The 20,609-nt window shown below is 36.0% G+C and overlaps 1 long non-coding RNA gene across 3 annotated transcripts; it reads right to left on the bottom strand.

The window, feature by feature from the left end:
- Positions 1–3,265: 3,265 nt before the first annotated feature.
- Positions 3,266–12,146, bottom strand: LOC131507531 (uncharacterized). 3 transcript variants are annotated; one of them, XR_009259546.1, is made up of 6 exons: positions 12,026–12,146; positions 9,374–9,423; positions 6,423–6,650; positions 5,444–5,599; positions 4,514–4,572; positions 3,266–3,499 (listed from the first exon to the last, which is right to left on the bottom strand). It is a non-coding gene; the product is annotated as an uncharacterized LOC131507531 (long non-coding RNA). The 3 variants fall into 3 exon arrangements; XR_009259548.1 differs by lacking the exon at positions 4,514–4,572 and having other exon boundaries at positions 5,412–5,568; positions 12,026–12,140; XR_009259547.1 differs by lacking the exons at positions 9,374–9,423; positions 12,026–12,146 and adding an exon at positions 7,007–8,312 and having other exon boundaries at positions 5,444–5,568.
- Between the last annotated feature and the right edge of the window lie 8,463 nt (positions 12,147–20,609).

Raw genomic sequence — 20,609 nt, 5'->3', positions numbered from 1 at the left:
CGTAATTTTATGTTAATATAATTTTGGATATTAGCCCCTTATCAGATATGTAGTTTTCAAAGATTTTTTTCCCATTCTGTAGGTTGCCTTTTCATTATGTTAATAGTTTCCTTTCATGCAGAAGCTTTTTGTTTATTAAGGTCCCACTTGTTTACATTGCTTTTGGTACCCTTGCTTTAATATCAAACCAAAAAAATAATTGCCGACAGTGATGTCCAGGAGCCTAGTCTCCATGTTTTCTTCTAGGCATTTTATGGTTTCAAATCCTAGGTTCAAGTTTCTAATCCATTTTGAGTAGATTTTGTGTATGGTATAAGACAGAGGTCCAGTTTCGCTTTTGTATGTGGTTATCTGGTTTTCTCAACACCATTTACTGAAGAAACTATCCTTTTCCCATTGTATATTCTTGAGTCCTTTGTCAAGAATTAATTGGTCATATGTACATGGATTTAGTTCTGGGCTCTCTGTTTTGTTCTGTTGACCTGTGTCTGTTTTTTGCTAATGCCATAGTGTTTTGTTTACTATAGCTTCATAGTATAGTTTGAAATTAGGAAGTGTGATGTGTCTACCTTTGTGCTTCTTTCTCAAGATTACTTTGACTATTTAGGACCTTTTGCAGTTTTATATAAATTTTAAGATTGTCCTATTTCTGTGAGAAATGACACTGGAATTGTAATAGAAACTGCATGGAATCTATAGGTAATTTTGAGTAATACAGGCATTTTAACAATATTAATTGTAATCTATGAACACAGAATTTATTTCCGTTTTTTCATCTGTATCTTATAGGACTATGGAACCAAGAAGCTCAGGCTCAGATCCTGTTTTTATCATTCACAGATGGTGTGACATTGGGCATATTATTTGAATTTGGGGCACTTCCTAATCTATAAAATAGGGATGGTAATAAATAAATCAATTTCATAGAACATTATGAATTACACTTATAGAGAACTTACTGCCTAGCACAGTAGATGAAAAATATATGTAATATGTCAAAATGTTTGCTAAAAATCTTAAAGTTAGTGATAGTTAATTTTTATGTGTCTACTTAGTTGGGCCATGTTGCTCAGATATTTGTTCAAACATTATTACTCAAACATTATTCTGAGTGTTTCTGTGAGGGTGTCTGGATAGGATTTACTAACACGTTATTAAAATAAGATTACAAAAAAATCAGTGGACTTTGAGTAAAGCAGATAGCTCTCATAATGTGAATGGGCCTTATCCAATTCATTGAAGATCTGAATAGAGCAAAAGCTGACCGCCTCCAAGCAAGAATGGATTCTGATGTGACACTGCCTTAAAACTTCAACTGAAACCTCTGCTCTTCCCTTGGTCTTTAGTCTGCAGGACCAGCCTATGGATTTTGAATTTGCAGGCCCCAATAATCTTGTAATCCAATTCTTTAATGCTTTCTTTGCTTTTTTAAAAAAATGTTTATTTATTTATGAGAGAGAGAGAGAGAGAGAGAGAGAGAGAGAGCGCAAACTGGAGGGGAAGAGAGAGAGGAAGAGAATCCCAAGCAGACTCCACTGTCAGTGCACAGCCTGATATGGGGCTCAATATCATGAGCTGTGAGATCATGACCTGAGCTTAAATCAAGAGTTGGATGCTTAGCTGACTGAGCTACCCAGGGGCCCATGTGATCCAGCTCTTAAAAATTAATTCCTCTCTCTCTGTATGTGCACATGTGTCTGTATATGCATTCGGACACATCCTATTACAATAAACCCTTGAATAACACAGATTTGAAATGTGCAAATATACATGGATATTTTTTGATAAATGTAGTATAGTATTGTAAATGTACTTCAGTTTTCCTTATGACTTTTTAAATATTTTCTCTAGCTTTATTGTAAGAAGATAGTATATAGTACATAATATACAAAATACATGTTAGTCAACTACTTATGTTATTGGTAAGGCCTCTGGTAAAAAGTAGGCTATTAGTAGTTAAGTTTTGGGAGAGCCAAAAGTTATACATAGAATTTCGACTGTGGGGAGGGGTCAGTACTCTTAATCCCCACATTGTTCAAGGGTCAACTGTAGTTCTGTATCTCTGGATAACTGTAATAGAGATGTCTAATATTTCCATGTATTTTGTCATTTTTCTAACAAAAATGACATAGCTGAGGGTATAAAATTTAGCACTACGAAATACAGTACAGCATCTTAATTTTTATTAGTTTAGACAGTGGCCCCCAGTTATTTTGATAGGGCTCATCTCATATATTTTCTATTGATAATAACTGTAGCATAATAAACTCTTTAGGTGGACCTATGATTGCTCTTGTGTAAATATACTCTCTGAATGTGAGTGACACCTATGACATTAACCTGTAACCAACTGGATAGAGAAAAGGTGATAGGATGTATGTGTTTATGTGCATGTGGTTATGTTACCTAGGTTGAAGTGCCTGCCTCCTGTACTCTTTCCTTTCCTTGCTGGCTATGAGGAAGGGAAAGGCCATGGTGGGGAATCCCACCTGGTAAAGAACTAAGTGTAGGCGGCTTCTAGGAGGTGAGAGCTGCCCTTGTCAATAGCCTGCAAGAACGGAAACTCTCAGTCCTACAACTGCGTGGAACTGACTGCTGCTAACAGCCACACAAAGGGGCAAGCACAGATTTTTCCCACTCCGCACAACGGATGAGCATCAGTTCTGGCTGACAATTTGCAGCATGGTGGAGCAGCCCACTAAAGCATGTCTGGACTCCAAACCCACAGAAACTGTGACAATTAATGTGTTGTCTTAAGCTCCTACGTTAGTGAGGATCCTTTTATACAGCAATAAGTGATTAATAAAGTAACATTTTTATCACAACGTCTCTAAGAAAGATTATGCAAGATTGGAATTAGGACATGTGTACTTTGTTTTACATAATTCTAGTTCTCTGTGTTTCTCTGTGTTCTCCAGTTACATTCTCGGGAGCTTTAAATCCTGGATTCCTTCTTTGCCCTCTTTCTCTAATATATTTCCCTCACTACTTGCGAAAAATAATGGAATGAGAAGAAGGAGAAAAAGAAGAGAAGTAGGAGGGGAAACGGAGAAGAGCAGGAGAAGAGGGGGAGGGAGAGGAAGGAGGAGGGGAAGAATGGTGTTAGATGCCTAGCTTCTTGTGCAAACCTCTGTTACACACTAGTTGCTTTGTGTTGAGTTTATTAGTTCTTTAGTTTTCCCAAATAGTCTGCAGGGAGGTCAGAAAAGGTACTTTAGTTATGTTTGTATACCATTCCAGGAACATGATAGATATTTAATACATGTAAATTCAATGGAAATATTTAATTTAAAATGTTACATGAAGAATATTTGCTTACATCTAATGCAGAGAACTGTAAAATTTTACCCAGAGAGATGGAATTTTACCAAAAAATATGTGGACATTGGTTCTCTTTTTTATTGCCATAGTAACGATGCACTATTCAGTGTGTCCTTATAATATTCATCAGCTTTCCACTTTGCTGTCTTTAAATATAGGAAGAAAGCACACTATCCGTCTGGAAAGAAAAGAAAATAATAAATACATAATTAAATATAATATAAAATAACATGTGCAATTATTTATACTGGGGGTCACCATGTCCAGAAATAGGAAAAGATGTATTTTATGGTATAATAGCCTTAGTCTGAACAGTCATGGGAAAATTTGTGACCTCTCACATGTATTAACCACTCAACATGATGATTTTGAGGTTTAATGGCTCTATTTTTATAAGAAACAGAGGGACTTAGATACTGAACTTTGTTTTTACAATCTCACAAACTTCAGGTTATCTGTAGATTTTCAGTATCCATTTTGTAATGTTCTCCCTCCCTAGTTTTATCAGACCAATACAGCTATTCTCTTCAAGACACCTTCACCAAAATTTATATCACTTAATGTTAATATGTTTGTTGCATCTAATTTGTATATTTCTGATTTGCAAGACTACTTCTTATTTTAGTAACATAAAATCAAAGACAGTTTTAGTTTATATAAGAGACTTATTTGGCAGTATATTTCACAAAGAGAAATATGGGGATTCACAAGTGCCCATGGGGATAGTGAATGAAAGGAATGAAAATTTGTCAAGTGTGTGTAAATATGTGTGTGCATGCATACATGTATATGTTTATACATACATGTATATGTTGTGCTACGTCTACCTATATATACACACAAACTAATAAGCATTGATATTAATAGTATGAGACTAATTAATAGTATGAGACTTGTGAGTAATAATCCACATAAATAATTCTCTATATTGCCCTAGAGCAAATGTTGTCCTATTTCAGCAAAGGCAAAAAAAAAAAAAAAAAAAAGATTACTGTAGGTTAATTTATACTCTAATGAAGAGTATCTCCTTTCAATGACTTTATCTCAGATTCATTGACTAAGTTCAAGAAGAGAGAGGTATCAGCATATGTTAGAAAGCCCCCAAGATAAGGGAGCCAGACATAGTACATTTGACCTTGTGCAGATTTCATAATAGTTTCATATATCAAGTGTGAATTATGATGGTTACTACCTTGTAGCCTTATTTGTTAGGATCATCTGGGAAAATATTTATATAGTGATCAGAAGATGCTGTGAGATTAAGGAACAAAGAGATTAAGTGATTTGAGAAAAAATAATAATCTCCAATATTGCTGTATCTTTAATACCATTTTAATATAGACATAAAAGGGAGTTGCCTATAAAACATCATTTGAAAGATGCCAAAAATGTTTGTCCATGCTTTACAAGATGTTATCCCACAAAAGAGGTGATAATGTGAAATTTTCATACATACCATTTAATTTCTTGCTTTCAAGGCCTCAAAGGCCCAAGTAAATTGATAATTCCTTACATTTGTGTCATGTCTTAAAATTTGCCAGACGTTTCTGCTTATTATCTATTTTAATCTTCCCTCTGCCCTGTGATTTAGGCACTTTAAAAATAATCATTTCACAGGGTGCCTGGCTGGTTCAGTCAGTAGAGCATGTGACTCTTAATCTCAGGGTTGTGAGTTCAAGCCTCACATTGGGCGTGGAGCCTACTTAAAATTAAAAAAATAATAACAATTATTATTTCACAGTTGTAGGCCTGATTCACATCAGGCCTAAGAGATGAACTCAGTGCTTTTGACTCCACTGAGTGTTGGCAGTGGTCTCTTCACAGTGCCATAGCTGACTGAAAATGGTATCTGGAAAGGTTTCCTCCCATGCAAAATTTAAGGCAAGTTAAATTAGTTCCTATCAGCAAAAATAAATCCCCAGGTAAATGGACATAGGGAGATTATGATGGGAAACTCTATCAAGACAGTTCCACATTATAAGAACGAGGTCTAGAGGACGAGTGTGATAGGAGTCGGATACTGAGAAGGAGCCCTGTGTTATCACTAGGTATCCCGGAGCTGGGAGGGCCTAAGTGAAAAGAAGTCGTACAAACAGGGTCACGAAGGAACACTTAAGGATACTGTGTGATCCGGTTCCACTCCAAACTCCTGTTGCTCTGTTCCTTGACTTGCATTTTATAATTTAATCATCCATTCAACCAACAGTTATCTGGTATCAGGTGCTGTTCTAGATCCTGGGAACGGGACTGTGAACAAAAAAGATGAAAAGTTCTGCTCCTGTGAAGTGAAGATTAAATTGTAGTCAGAAATATTAAAATGCTTAATGATCTGGCATAACCATTTTTTTCACCTACACACCCTCTATCTGCAATGCTCTTTCCATCCCTTCTTGAATCTTCAATATTCTGCTTGGTTTTCACATGTTTCAGGAAGCTTTTCTGAATTTTACAATAGGGACAATATTCCTTTATCTTATGTGCCTTTAATATTACACATGACACATATTTTTCACTGTTATCAGTATTTTTTTAACTTAAAGTCAGAGCCCCCGTCGTCTTTGTATGTGTATCACCCTTGCAAAATCCAACACCTTACACAGCTGCACTATACAGATTTGTTCAGTGGAAGAATAACCTTCTTTTGCAGATACGTCCAAAAATGATCCTTGCTTTTTTTCTGTTTTGCTGACTGCATTTTGACAAATGTTTAGCTGCATTTTCCAGGATAGTGTTCTTCATTGATCAAATGATTAGATATCTGCTAAATTTTGACACCAACCTGGACCCATGTAGACACGTTTTCCCCTGTCCTTAAAGATCCTTGAAATAAATAATGAAATATATAAAATATACTAACAGAAACCGAAGAAAGCATGCCATTCACTGTTAATATAACTGTTCTGTCTATACCTTTAAGTCCCCTGCGTAGTAATAGCAAGGTGATAGTTTGTGAATTAAGTACACCTTCCACCCTCCTCTCCCCCTACTCAGAGCTAATGACTGACGTTCTTCCTAGAATTTTCAAAGGTTTTGAGCAGCACATTAGCCCAAAGATAATAAAAAAAAGAACAAATTCCAAACCCATTAGGGAGAAAAATTACCTATGGAGCTGGAGTTGATCTGATATATCCAGCAAAATTGGGGATAGCAACTTGAATAATGATCCGGAAGACTGACAGAGTGATGGATAGACTTCTGTAAACCCATGGGGCTCGTAGAGGATTTCTCCGTTCTCTGCGGTAGCAGCAACTGGCATGGTTCCTTTAATCTGCAGCTGAAGTGTATTAGAATATATGATGAATTAACATGGACTTTTCTTCCTTTTCTCGCTGTCAGTTTTATAAAAAGAGAAAAAATATACTGTTATATATATACACTAAAGACCTGCCGTATTTAATAATTATCCCTTTCCTATGATTTGTTCACTTCGATTATATTTTATAATATATCATATTATATATTATATCATATTATATATTATATCATATTATATCATATCATATTTATTATATATTATGTTATATTATATTATATTATATTATATTATATTATATTATATTATATGTATTATATATGATCCCTCATCAGCTTAATGAGCTGCTCATAGCGTCTATTAGCCTGCTCTTCACCTTTCCCTTCCTAACCCTGGCTTAAATATCAATAGTCCCTTTCTCTCACTACCAACCTTGGTGCTTCAGAAGTCCTGTGTAGAGTGGCTAGGTGAGGACACCTGCACTCACTCTGCTGCTCTGTGGCTTAACAGTTGGGTGGCCTTAGCCACGTTACTTACCTTTTCAGGGTTTTCTCACTTGTGAAATAACTCATCACAGTATTGTAATGAAGTTGAGATGATACTGCAGACAAATCAGCTAGAACCCTGTACACACCCAGAAGTGCTAATTGCTTCCCTGTCTATGAGTAAAGCTTTTTTGTGGCTGTGATTTTATATTGTTTATTTTATTACAACAAGCAGAGAAGAGGCAAAGCATATATATTAACCATAGTTTAACTCATGAATAAGCATAGTTACTAGCACAAGTTCACTTCAGAAGAAAGACCTAGAGACAATAATCTTTAAATTATAACCTGGGTAATCTGGCTTCTATAATTCATAGAATTTTAAGGTAATAAAGGAATAGGAGGAAATAATATATTTTGGTGTCTACTATGTGCCAAGTTCTGTGCCAAGTGCTTATTTCCATTGTTTATAATTCCCACAACAATCCTGATGGTACTTATTCCGAGAGTAAATTTAGACTCGTGAAGGTTAATTCATTTGCCACTGCTCACGCAACCAATATGTGATGAATTTTAGATTAAAATCCAGGCAATAATGACCCTAAAATCTGTACCCTTTCTATCTTATCATGATTCCTTCCTTATTCAGAGAGATTTTAGACATAATTTATGCTAACTTTTTTTTTTTTTGATGAAGTTTGGTCTAAGGAAATTGACTTGTTAAAGGCAAGTCAAACCTTGTCTTCTCAAACTTGGTCTCATATGTGTTCATTAAGTTATTTAAAACCTTTATTTGACCTATTGCTTTCTTATAACTGCATTTACATATCTCAGTAGCTTTTCTTTGTCCCTGAAATCTTTCATTATTGAGACTATGTGTCATCAGAGTTTATAAGAAAAAGAAAAACCCTGGGTTTCTCGCCTTCCTCATCTGACCTCCCGTGTGATATTTGGTAACAAACAAGTAAGTCCGTGTCTTTATCTCTTTGTTGTACATGCTTATATGGTGATGACTGTAAAGCATTCTGCTAAGTATTAAGTGGCAAAAGTGGTCATAACTGTATATATCTAATAAGACCCTTGACAGAATCACTTAAAGCAGAGTCTATATTTCTCAGTCTATATTTTTTCGTAGTTGCCCCTAAAAAAGCACACGCCCTTTTTTCCTTCTATGTTTTTTAGTTTTCTTCTTCTTCTTCTTCTTCTTCTTCTTCTTCTTCTTCTTCTTCTTCTTCTTCTTCTTCTCCTCCTCCTCCTCCTCCTTCTCCTTCTCCTCCTCCTCCTCCTCCTCCTCCTTCTTCTTCGTCTTCGTCTTCTTCTTTTTTTAGTTCCTAAAGTGTCCACCTTTTCAGATCATGTACCCATTAGGCTGACTGCCTTAGGAATCCTCTAGTTCTTGAAAATAAGAGCTAAGAAGTTTTCATATCCCCCTCTTCTCAGATTTGTGAAATATATTTGTCATAATGGCTGACTTTTGACACAGATGACATCATTTTACCATCATAATAGAATTTAGAATTCTGTCAATATAGAAGAGATGCTAGAAGTTTCATTATTTATAAGAGGCTCCAAATGGATAAAACCAAACACGGTAAAACCTTACAAAAGATCTTAGAAAGTATTGACACAATGACATTTTTGGCAATTTCTTTATGATGATACCTTGTAGAAATATATCTAGCCATGAGTACCAAGAAAGTTTTGCTTAGGAATCGTCCGCCATTGAGGTTGGAAGCTATCAGCACTAATCCTTTATATGTAGCAACCCAATACTTGCCGCGCTGACCCTGCTGTAAAGACATCTTTGGCTGCATTCTTACTCCTTCCTCCTATTCATTTCTGAGCCAAATGATCCTGCCATAAATGCCACCAGATAAAGTAAGGTATCTCACTCAATATAACTTTTGAAATTAATGCTATAACATAAATTGAAATGCTGACAACTCAGTAAATGCTGTTCTTTTCTCTGCCTTCTATAAATTTCAGTGCAATGAATTTTTTAGGAACATGTAGCGATGCCCGAGCACACAGTGAGGGTCTCTACCTTGACTAATGCTCAAGGTATGAGTTCAGTACATGCTGACTGAATCAATCCGTGTACAGTCATACCATTTTATTCATACATATGCAGCTATATAAAGATTTAGGTATGATTACATGTTCATTATACTTAAAGTCCTTGTATATACACTCTTTAACACATATGTAAACTTATTCAAATAAATAAATTATGGATTAGTTAGGATAATCACTTTTATTTTCAACTATGATATTTTATTTGAACAGAGGTCTGTGTCAAAATTTTATACTTAACTGCTTTCAGGTTTCGAATTTCACAAACATTTTTTCATTTGATCTTTACATCTTCAGAAAGGAAAAGTAGATATTAGTATTCCTAGTTTACAAAAGAAGATTGAAGTTAATTTGAATCAACCAGTTTATTGATGTTGAAGTGGTGAATAGTTATTTTTGCAACAAAATTAACTTGCCAAATATTGATGTTTAGAAAAATCATCAAAGCATTTTTATAGGTAAACCCCTATACTTATTCGACATAACATTGGGTATGTGTCATGAGAGGTGAATTTTGGATCTTTCCAGAAGGTTCTTCTCTAAATGGATGTGCAATATCATTATTGTTGTAATCAGCAATAATTTTCCTGTCCTGTGGTATCAGTCTCCTTCCTTCAGATTATTTGTGCTGTTGAGATAACACGGCACCCCTCTTGAGTAAGGATGCAGTGATTGCATATTCTATGGAGAAGATGTAAGCCATGGACAGATGAAAATCACTGCTGTGTTTTATCTGGCTTCTTAGAGATAAGCACTCTCAGGTCAAGATAAATTTTTATGCTCCTGTGCTCTTTATTAATTGCTTTAAATTATAATAAGAGGTCAAAACACAGGGGTCCTTCTAATTTATTTCCTAATTATTATGTATGTGTGTCTCTGTGTATATTTGTGTATGTGGATACACAAATAATGTCTCCAAGGAAAAAGGGGAAAAAGTAATGTCTAATGGATTTAGAGACAAGAGATATGAAAGGAGACATGATACTATGACAGCCAGAAAAACATGTATTAAAATATGGTTTGTAGCCATGTTGGAGAAGGTGTCGGTTTAAAGAACAAAAATCCAAAATCCATGAAACTATTTTGTTCACAGCCTTAAACCTGAAATGTAAGATTAATTTTTATTTGCATAGAAATCCCATTGCTCATACAGTTAATGCTAATTATGTCCTCTAAGGTTATACATGTCCTTTTAAGGACCACATTGGTTTGTTTGTCTGCAAATAAGTAGCTAATAGGATACAGTTTGTCTCACCTAATATATTTTCATGCCATTTTCATGCTACTGTTAACATTTTTAAATTTGTAATTTTGTTTTTTATGCTTGTGCTGCATTATATCTTCAGTTCTCAAAAAATGGACCCATGACTAAAATGTGGTTTACTGAAGCATAAAAAGTGATGAAAAGAGTAACAAATAGTACAGCCCAAAATAACATCATAAACAAAGAGTGAAGTGGTCTCTCGTGGTGAATATGGAATGCAAATCTGTATATGCTGGGACACATAAATCTTCGAGTGTCATGATTTCACATATGCGACAGGAAAAGAAAAGTGCAAATAGGAAGTACATTTATGAATATCTTAAAAAATTGAATTATATTTGACTGGAGATTAATTTGCCACAATTCCCCAGTTCATTTTCCATTATAAAGCCTTGTCAAACAGGGGCATAAATGTCTGGCAAGGCTATTTCTTGAAGGATTAATTGATGTGTTCCCTCTGCTTTCTTGTGAAGTTTCCAGCTTGTACCCTGAGAAATATTCCACTTTCCTGGACCACGTGAGTTAGGGAAATCACCCATTTAAAGAAAAAAAAAAGCCTAAATCATAACGGAAGAGAAGAAAAGAGAAAAGAAGGAAGAGAAGAAATCAAGAGGGGGCATAAGAGAAAGAAAAGGAGAGGACAGAGAAAAGAGGAAGGCCTTAAAAGCCCACAATCTTGTTTGAAGAGTAGGCAGAAAATATACCTTCACTTAACCAGCAGAAATGCATGGATTCTGGCTAACTGTGTAGCTGTTGTTTTTGTTTTCCATGGAGATGTCCACCAACAGATAAATTGCAGCCCTTTGATTTGAACATCCAGTTGCAGTTGAACTGTCCTATAACCTAAGGACTCTAACTTAGTTTTACCCACTTTTAAATGTCTCATTATCTGTGACTGATCCGCCACTCTATAGTTTGGGGCACATTCTGCATTCCCTCAGTGAGGGCAACTTAGACACCAACCGTATGATGGAGTGGTAGTGGTGATGGCGATACTCCCGTTGCAAGGTGGGAGTTGGGGGAGCTGGAAAGAAGAAGCTAGAATACTTGACCAGTGGAATCTATTCAAAGCCATTGATTTTTCTATTTTTGATTCAGTAAGCTGAGGGAGATTTTTAAACATAACATGCATAAAATAATTTTCATGCAATAACACTGATTTTGTTGTTAGACTTACAGAAGAGACCAAAAGTTGGGAAGCATTTATGGCTCTACTCTTTATAGCAGAAGCAACTTAGAAACAATAGCCAACTGCAATATTAATGACAAATTTTACACTCAAAGAGAAAGCATAAGAAGTTATTGTTGAAAAACCTTTGTCAAATGATATTTTAGGATGATGCATAATGTTAATTATGTATTAAAGGAAGGAGAATAATTATGTGGTAACTGCCTGCAGATATTTTGCTAAACAATAGAATGAAACAATTTGTGCAGACTGAATAATAACTTGGCTTACACACTGTACAGATATTAGAGAATTATACTTGATGGCTCTTTATCAATGAAAACCTCATGCCGTAGGATAAGAGATTTTTTATTTGATTACCACTTATTTTATGAACTTGGCATTTCTGACTGTGGCCTTGCAAGGAGAGTTGGGAATAAGAAGAGGGGTTATCAGGGTACCTGGGTGGTTCAGCCTGGTGGTTAAGCATCCTACTTCAGCTCAGGTCATGATCTTATGGTCTGTGGGTTCAAGCCCCGTGTTGGGCTCTGTACCAAGAGCTCGGAGCTTAGAACCTGCTTCGGATTCTGTGTCTCCCTCTCTCTCTGCCCCCCCCCCCACCCCGCCTCATGCTCTCTCTCTGTCTCTCTTTCTCAAAAATAAACATTGCAATTTTTTTTAAAGAGGAGGGGTTATATTGTGAGCCAGTTTGGGTGTACTTTAACACTAATGTACATATGATTTCATTCAAGGTGAGTGTTTGGTGAATAGTGATATGCTTCCTGACTTTATGTATCAATAAGTACTAGAAATAGCAAAAATAGTAAGAATTAAATAACAAGATAAAACCTCAGGAAAAAAAAAATTATGAAATGGAGATAAGTAGTTTACTTGACACACAGTTCAAATCAATGGTCACCAAACTGGGGAGGAGTGAGAACTTCAACAAGGAGATGGAAAAATAAAAAAGTACCAAATAAATGTCACAGAGTAGAAGTATAATGATTGAATTGAAAAATACACTAAAGGAATTTAATAGCCAAGTAGATGAAACAGAAGAAAAATTCAGTCAACTTGAAGACAAGGCAGTGGAACTCACCCAGTCAGAGCAGCAGAAAGAAAAAAAGAATGAAAAAAAGTGAAAATAGTTTAAGGGACTTACAGGACAATATCAAAAGAACTAACATTCGTATTATAGGATTCACATTATGGAGAGAGAGGAACAGATAACTTAGTTAAGGAAATAATCAATGAAAGCTCCCCTAACCTAGGAAAGGAACAGACATGTAGACCCAGGAATCCTACAGAGTTCCAAACACGGTGAACCAAAATACATTATAATTAAAGGAAGCCAAAATCATTATAATTAAAAAGTCAAAATTTAAGACATGGATGGAATCTTAAAAGCCACAAGAGAATAACAACTTGTTAGGAACAGGGGAACAAGACTATCAGATTTTTCAGCAGAAACTTTGTATGCCAGAGGGAGTGTCGTGATATATTCAAGTGCTGAAAGAAAAACCCTTCCAACCATGAATAGCCTACATGTCCAAATTTTTCAGAATTGAAGGACAGATAAAGAGTTTTCAGGACAAATAAAAGCTAAAGTAGTTCATCACCATTCAGATTGGAAAGAAAGAGGTAAAATTGTCACTATTTGCAGATGATGTGATAATACACACAGAAAATTCTAAAGACTCCATTGAAAAACTGTTAGAACTAATAAATTTCATAAAATTGCAGGATACATAATCACTATGCAAAAATCTGCATTTCTATACACTAATAATTAACTATTAGAGAAATTAAGAAAACTATCCATTTATAATTGCATCAAAAAGAGTAAAATACCTAAGAATAAATAACCCCAGAGATAAAAGACATGTACACTGGAAACTGTAAGACATTAATGAAAGAAAGGAAGGAAGACACAAATAAAAGGAAAAATATTCTGTATTCCTGGATTGAAAGGCCAGTAGGACTGGCCTATAATGTATTTGTTACTGGTACGTGAACAGAGAAATACTAAAATTGAGAAGAAGAGGTTAGAATCCTTTTTAGTAAATTTATGCTTATTTGACAACATACTGTGTATGAGCATGAGATCATTTCATTGAGCAGGTTTGTACCAGTTTTGGTGAAGTTCATCTTGTGAATTAAGTTGATGTAGACTGAAATGCTTATGTGTAGTAGGATCACGATACATGTGGTACTTCAGAGTTAGTCTGTAAAGTAAGACTCAAAATGATACATAAATCAGGGACAATATATCATTTTTTAAATGACTTACTATTTCAAGGTCATTTTATTTTGTGTTTTAATTAACATTGGCTTTAAACTTACAGTTGAACAGTATTGGATAAAATGCAGAAGTGACATTTACATTATTTTCACTCCTAATGAAGTGATGATGAAACATTCTTTACTGAACTACTTTTGAAGACAATACAAAACTTTTTCTAAATGTCACAGAATGGTAGTGTAAAAACAAATCTGAGCTTAGGTAAAGAGCTTTATTCAAAAGGACAATTGCAATAGAAAGAAGGGTGCTGTTGCAATAGGGCGAGGGAGACTTTGACCATAAGATCTACAAGTTTCTGACATCAGGAAGAAAGGAATTTTCCCACAAGGCTAGAAAGAACTAAGTGAGGAGGAGGGGAATGAATGGGTGGTGGGATGAAACAGTTGATCAGAAAACATCTTCCCTTGAGGTCAACTTGGTCCTCCAGAATTCTGTATGGAAACATTGGTTCACATTCTGATGATGGCTCAGGCTGGGCATGATTAAAAGTTTGGTTCAGTATGTTCTGAAAAGGGGAGAGAAATTTAAGTGTACCCACAAGTTAAGTTAGCAGATGTGTGGTCCAGGTTGGTCAGTGAATACAAATGGTTCAGCTAATCATGGATGAGACAAAGAATGGGAGTGTGGTCTGTGTCTATCCTTGTCATAGGTAAACAAATCAGGGGGCCTCCTTGACTCTTATCTGAGTCATATAAGGAAGAATGGTGCTGTGCACTAAGTTGTTTTATAGAACACAAAAGAATCAGCGGTAATTTCTTAACCGTCACTGATTTTTCCAGGAGCACGGGGCTCAGGTAGGGTTTAACATTGTCAGTCCCTCCATTTGCTTAAGCCAAATGAATATCATTCATCTCTGAACAATTCAGAGGTGAGCAAAAAACCAGAGCAGAGCAAAGCAGGTTCTAAGAAATCAGCTCCTGACGACTCTTGCTGGCATTGTTTGTAAAATCAGTTAAACCATTTTTTGAGAGGTAGTGGCAAAGGCCAGTTGTGTTAAGTTTACATGTCTTTAAATAGGGATGTCTAAAATAAAAAAGATTAATGTAAAACATTGATTAAAATAAAGAGGCAAAGTTGAACACTGAAAGGTAACCAGTCCAGTGAGTTCCAAGAATGTGATGGATACAAATCTTTCTGCGAGGCAGTCCTGCTTGTTGAATTTCTCAAGGCCAGGAAGATGCTGATAGTCCTGGAGATGTACATTATCTCTCCTCTAAGAGCCTGCATGACCTACACATTTTATCAGACTTCCTTGATGACCTAGACAGCAGACTGTACAGGGAGAAATCTTTCCTCTGTTTGGTCTACTACAGTGATGAGCCCTTCAAGTGTACCAAGTCTTCAGAATTTAGCTCCCAGTACTTCAGATGTTGAGAGTAAACTCCACTATAAGACAACCTGGAGTTCAAATAAGAATCTGGTTAGGCAAGGTTTAGCTCTTGGTGATACCAAGTTAGGAAGGGGAGCAGCTGAAAACATTAGTTGGGGATATGCCCAGACACTGAAGGAAACTGGAAGAGTCAAAAATATTATAAGGTTTAACAATGCATACCAGATGAAAGAATTTAGTCCAATTTCCATGTAGGTAATAAAATTGGAAATCCATCATATCCAACAGTTACTTAGAATTTGTAAAGAGGTACAAAATAGCACAAAGACTGTTAACAGGGCCAGATAATGATAACCTGCATGGATGTACTGTGGTTTCTCACTGAAACACAGAATTTCTCTCTATAGTCCTTCTTTTGATCAAAGATGTCAAATACAGATTATAGATCATAAATTAAAGCTCCTCTCATTAGACTTGGCTTTATTAATTGCATGCTTGTAGTAAGAATGGTGATTTACCTTACAGGGAGGAATGTTAAAATATTTACTTTGCTGAAAATTTTTGTAAGGAATCTTAGATCAACGTTTTAAAATTCTCTTATGGCTAGAAGCCAAGCCAAAGACTCTCCATCATATTTCACCTGTAATATCTATAGGTTTGGGCGAATTTCCATCTTGTAGAGGTCTCCCAAATATTCTAAGTTTTCCTTGCCTGCAAAGAAAGTCTCTTTCTTACTCACCTATAGGGTTGGGATCTCCATATGCTAGTCATTACCTCACCAGTTTTCCTAGTAGGCTTGTGAACATTGGCTCCATGAAGTTAACTTTAACCCCTTAAATAAAAGTGTCTAGTCATGGGGCTCCTGGGTGACTCATGATCAGGTCATGATCTCAATGTTCATGGGCCCAAGCCTCATGTTGGGCTCTATGCTGGCAATGCAGTGCCTGCTTGGGATTCTCTCCCTCCCTCTCTCTCTCCCTCTCCCCCCACTCACTCTCTCAAAATAAATAACCTTAAAACTTGTTTTTAAAAAAATTTCCTAGTCATATATGACTGAAAAGCATCATTTTCCAATATGACATTTCAGTCAAAGCTTTGGTTTATTACCAATGTTTCCAATTATGTCCTGTTAACAAAGGAAGACAGATTCTTATCAAACAAGCAAAAATTATATTGCCATGAAATAATATTTAATCAATAAGTGTTTCAAAAATCTGGAGGGATGAGGTAGACAGAGGTTTCATTTCTGTTTATGAAAGTACAGCCTACTAAATTTTTAGGAGTTACAAAGAGCAAAAGAGAAAAGAGAAAGGGGTTCATTGTATCTAGAAAACAGGGTTATTATCAGCAGTATTCCAAGGAAAACCCATAGTCATCCTTTATCAGTTCATTCAGTCCTATATAGTTAATTTTGTTCTCATCAATTTAGGGTTAACAGTCTTATGAACCCATCTGCTTCTACACTACCATTTAAGAAATCCTGACTCAAACTAATAATATAATTTCAAAGTTATTTAGGACTTGAGCATCTTAAACCTATGCTAGAGAGTACCTGGCATAATCATTTTCTAAGGGTCTCAGAGAGTCTTTTTTTGGAGAAAAATCTTTCTGGCCTGTAGCTGATTTGCAAGTGCTTTTAGGGAAGGACAAGAGATAAAACTATGTGTAAAGGATGCAAGACTTCAAAATAGTTGTGATTAACCTACTTTTCATAATTTTCTAAAGTGGAAATCTGATAAAAGCACATTTGAAAATAATGCAACTGACAAGGAAATTTGTTTTGTGGCATGCAAAACAAAGTTGATTGAAAATCAAAGTGAGAGGCACCTGCGTGGCTCAGTCAGTTAAGAATCAGACTTCAGCTCAGGTCATGCACTCACAGCTCGTGGGTTCGAGCCCCACATCAGGCTCTGTGCCGACAGCTCAGAGCCTGGAGCCTGCTTTGGATTCTTTGTGTCCCTCTCTCTCTGCCTCTTCCCTGCTTGCACTCTGTCTCTCTCACTCTCATGAAATGAATAAACATTTAAAAAAATTAAAAAAAAATCAAAGTGAAAAAATTTTAAAAGTATACATAAAATGTAACATGATTGAATCTTAGTACAAAAGTGAGAAAACTTATTTTCTTAAGTAATTAAGACCATGATAAAGTCAAAAGAAAACACAAACAATTCTTTTTTTAAATTATTTAATGTTTATTTACTTTTGAGAGAGAGAGAGAGCGCACGCTAGAGCGAGACTCAGCGTGGGGAGGGGCAGAGAGTGAGGGAGACACAGAATCTGAAGCAGGCTCCAGGCTCTGGGCTGTCAGCACAGAGCCCGACATGGGACTCAGACTCATGAATCATGAGATTATGACCTGAGCCAAAGTTGGCCACTTAACTGACTGAGCCACTCAGGAGCCCCAAGAAACAATTCTGATATGACACAGAACTTTTGGCTTCTAGGCAGACTATACAGAAGGTAAAGATACACCTTTTCTAACCTCTTCTTAAGAGCAGACCAATAATTCAAGAATTTTGTTATTTTAACAGAGAAAACCAGATTCTCGTTTTGCATCAATATACAGTTGACCCTGATCACTGACCTACAATGCAATCCACAATCCATGTAAAACTTTCAACTCCCCCAAAACTTAACCACTCATACTCTGCTGTTGACTAGAAGCCCTACTGATAACATATTTTGTATGTTCTGAGTATTATGTACTCTACTCTTACAATGAGGTAAGCTAGAGAAAAGAAAATGTAAGAAAATCATAAGGAAGAGAAAATACATTTATGGTACTCCACTGTATTTATTGAAAAAATTTGCATATAAGTGGATCCCTGCAGTTCAAACTCATGTTGTTCAAGGGTCAACTGCAACATTTTATACAAAAATCCTTTACAAAAATTTCTTATAAATAAACCCATCAGAGCTTTGATAGCTTTGAGTACAAAAAGTAAAATTATTTTTCTGTGGAACTTTATAATTTTCTATACCCATGCAAGTTTTGTCCTACACTCTCCCCTTTCTCATATGGAATAATGAATTATTTTACATTGGACAAAACAACCCCCTCTTCCTTTAACAAAAACACTTCCTGCATACCTTGTATGGAAAACTGTTTTTCTGTGCCACTGTTTCTCCTGGTAGAACCTCATTAGCATTTAGTGATTATAAATTTTAAATACATTAACTTCTATTTCACAGAGAAATGTATAAAGAATATAATTGCGAATGTCTTCCATCAGGGTTTGCTGTAGAGCTTAGGAATATACCTTTTATCACTTTTATAACCATATATGTCCTTGTAATACAATTTGTCAGTGTGGCCACAAATGAATACATTTTTTTTAAGTGAATATGTTTTTGTTTTAAGTTTATTTACTATGAGAGGGAGAAAGAGTGCAAATTAGCATGAGTGGGGGAGGGGTGGAGAGGGAGAGGGAGAGAGAGAATCCCAAGCAGGCTCCACACTGTCAGCACAGGGGCAACATGGGGCTCAAATTCACGACACATGAGATCATGACCTGAACTGAAATCACGAGTTGGACACTTAACCGACTGAGCCACTCAGGCACCCCTGAATACATTCATTAACAGACCCAAATACATACAGCCTTAAGGTTAGGTTTAGTAATTTACATTTCAGTATTTTATTTTAGAAATGTGTTAGGTATTTAAAGAATAGTCATTAATTAACCTAATGTTATATCTAAGATTTTAAGTTACCAAAAGAACTTGAAGATTATATCTTCATATGGACATATGAAAAAAACAGAATTATTGTTGAAATAAAGTTTGTTAGAATTATTCAATTTGATTAATCACAAATTTACATTTTCATCATCTTAAATGTCTAGTAGATATAATGCAAATTTATTTAGTAACATAAGTTTCGGAAGAATATACAAATAGGAAAAAAAAGATTGTATTATCCTCAATTTCTGACTATTTTAAGACTATTCCATTTATATAAGTACTATTGATCTCTGAGCCAATTAGAATAAAGCTCCTTGAAGGCATTTTATAACTTAATTTGGTAATCATCTAGAGGTAGGGAAATAGTACACATATATAACTCATAAATACTACCATGTCAGTCAGCTTGGGCAGGCAGAACAAAGTATTCTTTGTGGCTCTTTGTAGTGGCCCTGACCAATGGCTCTCTGTAGGGGCCCCTCTCCTGTAGCTCTTTAGAAGGGCAGCCTGGCCTGCTGTAACCAAAGGGGCGATTCCACCCTCTGAAATCAACGAGGAGTCAGCCTTACCCTCTGGGTCTGTGGTGGGAGTGGCAGCCCTGATGATCTCTGAATTGCCTTTTGAGTCATTTCCCCCTATTCTTGAAGAAGGACACATGCCTCTTCACCACTGGATACATTTATGGTCCTATGCTCTAGAACCCCAGAAATCTGATAGCATTCTCTGTCCCTTTTAGTTCTAGCTAACATTGTTTCTGCTTATGTGATCCCATTTCTATCCCTGGTTTCTGCTGAGATGGCTGAAACCAGTTAGATCCATGAACTGGATCCATGATTTCTTTACCAAATGGTTGTACAGCCGCACTCTTAGTGTTCTTGTCAGAACATGTTTCCTTGTTTTTTATAATATGGTTAGGCTGAGAATTTCCCAAATCTTCAAGTTCTGGTTCATTTCTGCTTAACAATTCCTTCAAACTGTCTTTTCTCTTGTAATGTATGTAAAAAGTAAGGAAAAACCAAACTTCTCCTTCAGTACTTTGCAAAGAAATTTCCTTAGCCAAATATCCAAATGTATTCCTCTCCAGTTCTACCTTCTACCAAACCCTACAACACAATTCCACAAAACACTTGAACAGTGCCAGGTTCTTTGCCACTTTATAACAAGGATAACCTTTCCTCCAGTTGCCAATAAGCTACACCTCATTTCCATCTGAAACCTCACAAACTTACCTTTAACATCCATGTTTCTATCAACAGTTTCTTCAAGAGGATCTAGGCTATTTCTAGGATGCACCTCAAAACTCTTCTGGCCTCTGCATCACTCAGTTCTGCAGCTGTTTCCACCTATATAGGTATTCATTATAGCAGTGCCTCACTTCACAGAACCAAAATTTGTATACTGGTCTGAAAGGGGTAGCATAACAAAATACCACAGACTGATTGGCTTAAAGAACAAATATGTTTTTTCACAGTTCTGCATGCTAGAAGTTTAAGATCAAGGTGCCAGCATGTTCAGGTTCTGGTGAAAACTCTCTTTCTGGCTTGCAAATTACTGCTTTGCACATGGCCTCTCTTCTGTGTGTGTAGGGGGGTAGTGGTAGAGAGAGGGAAATCATTTTAGTGTCTCTTTCTCTTCTTAGAAGGATGTCAGCCTTATGAGACTCCCCCTGCCTTATGACTTCATTTAATCATAATTACCTCTCTAAAGGCCCTGTCTTCAAATACAGTCA

This window comes from Neofelis nebulosa, chromosome 3, assembly GCF_028018385.1.
Source record: "Neofelis nebulosa isolate mNeoNeb1 chromosome 3, mNeoNeb1.pri, whole genome shotgun sequence".
Classification (NCBI taxonomy): domain Eukaryota; kingdom Metazoa; phylum Chordata; class Mammalia; order Carnivora; family Felidae; genus Neofelis; species Neofelis nebulosa.
Note: the sequence above shows the minus strand (reverse complement) of the source record. Positions and strands in the feature narration are given on the sequence as shown.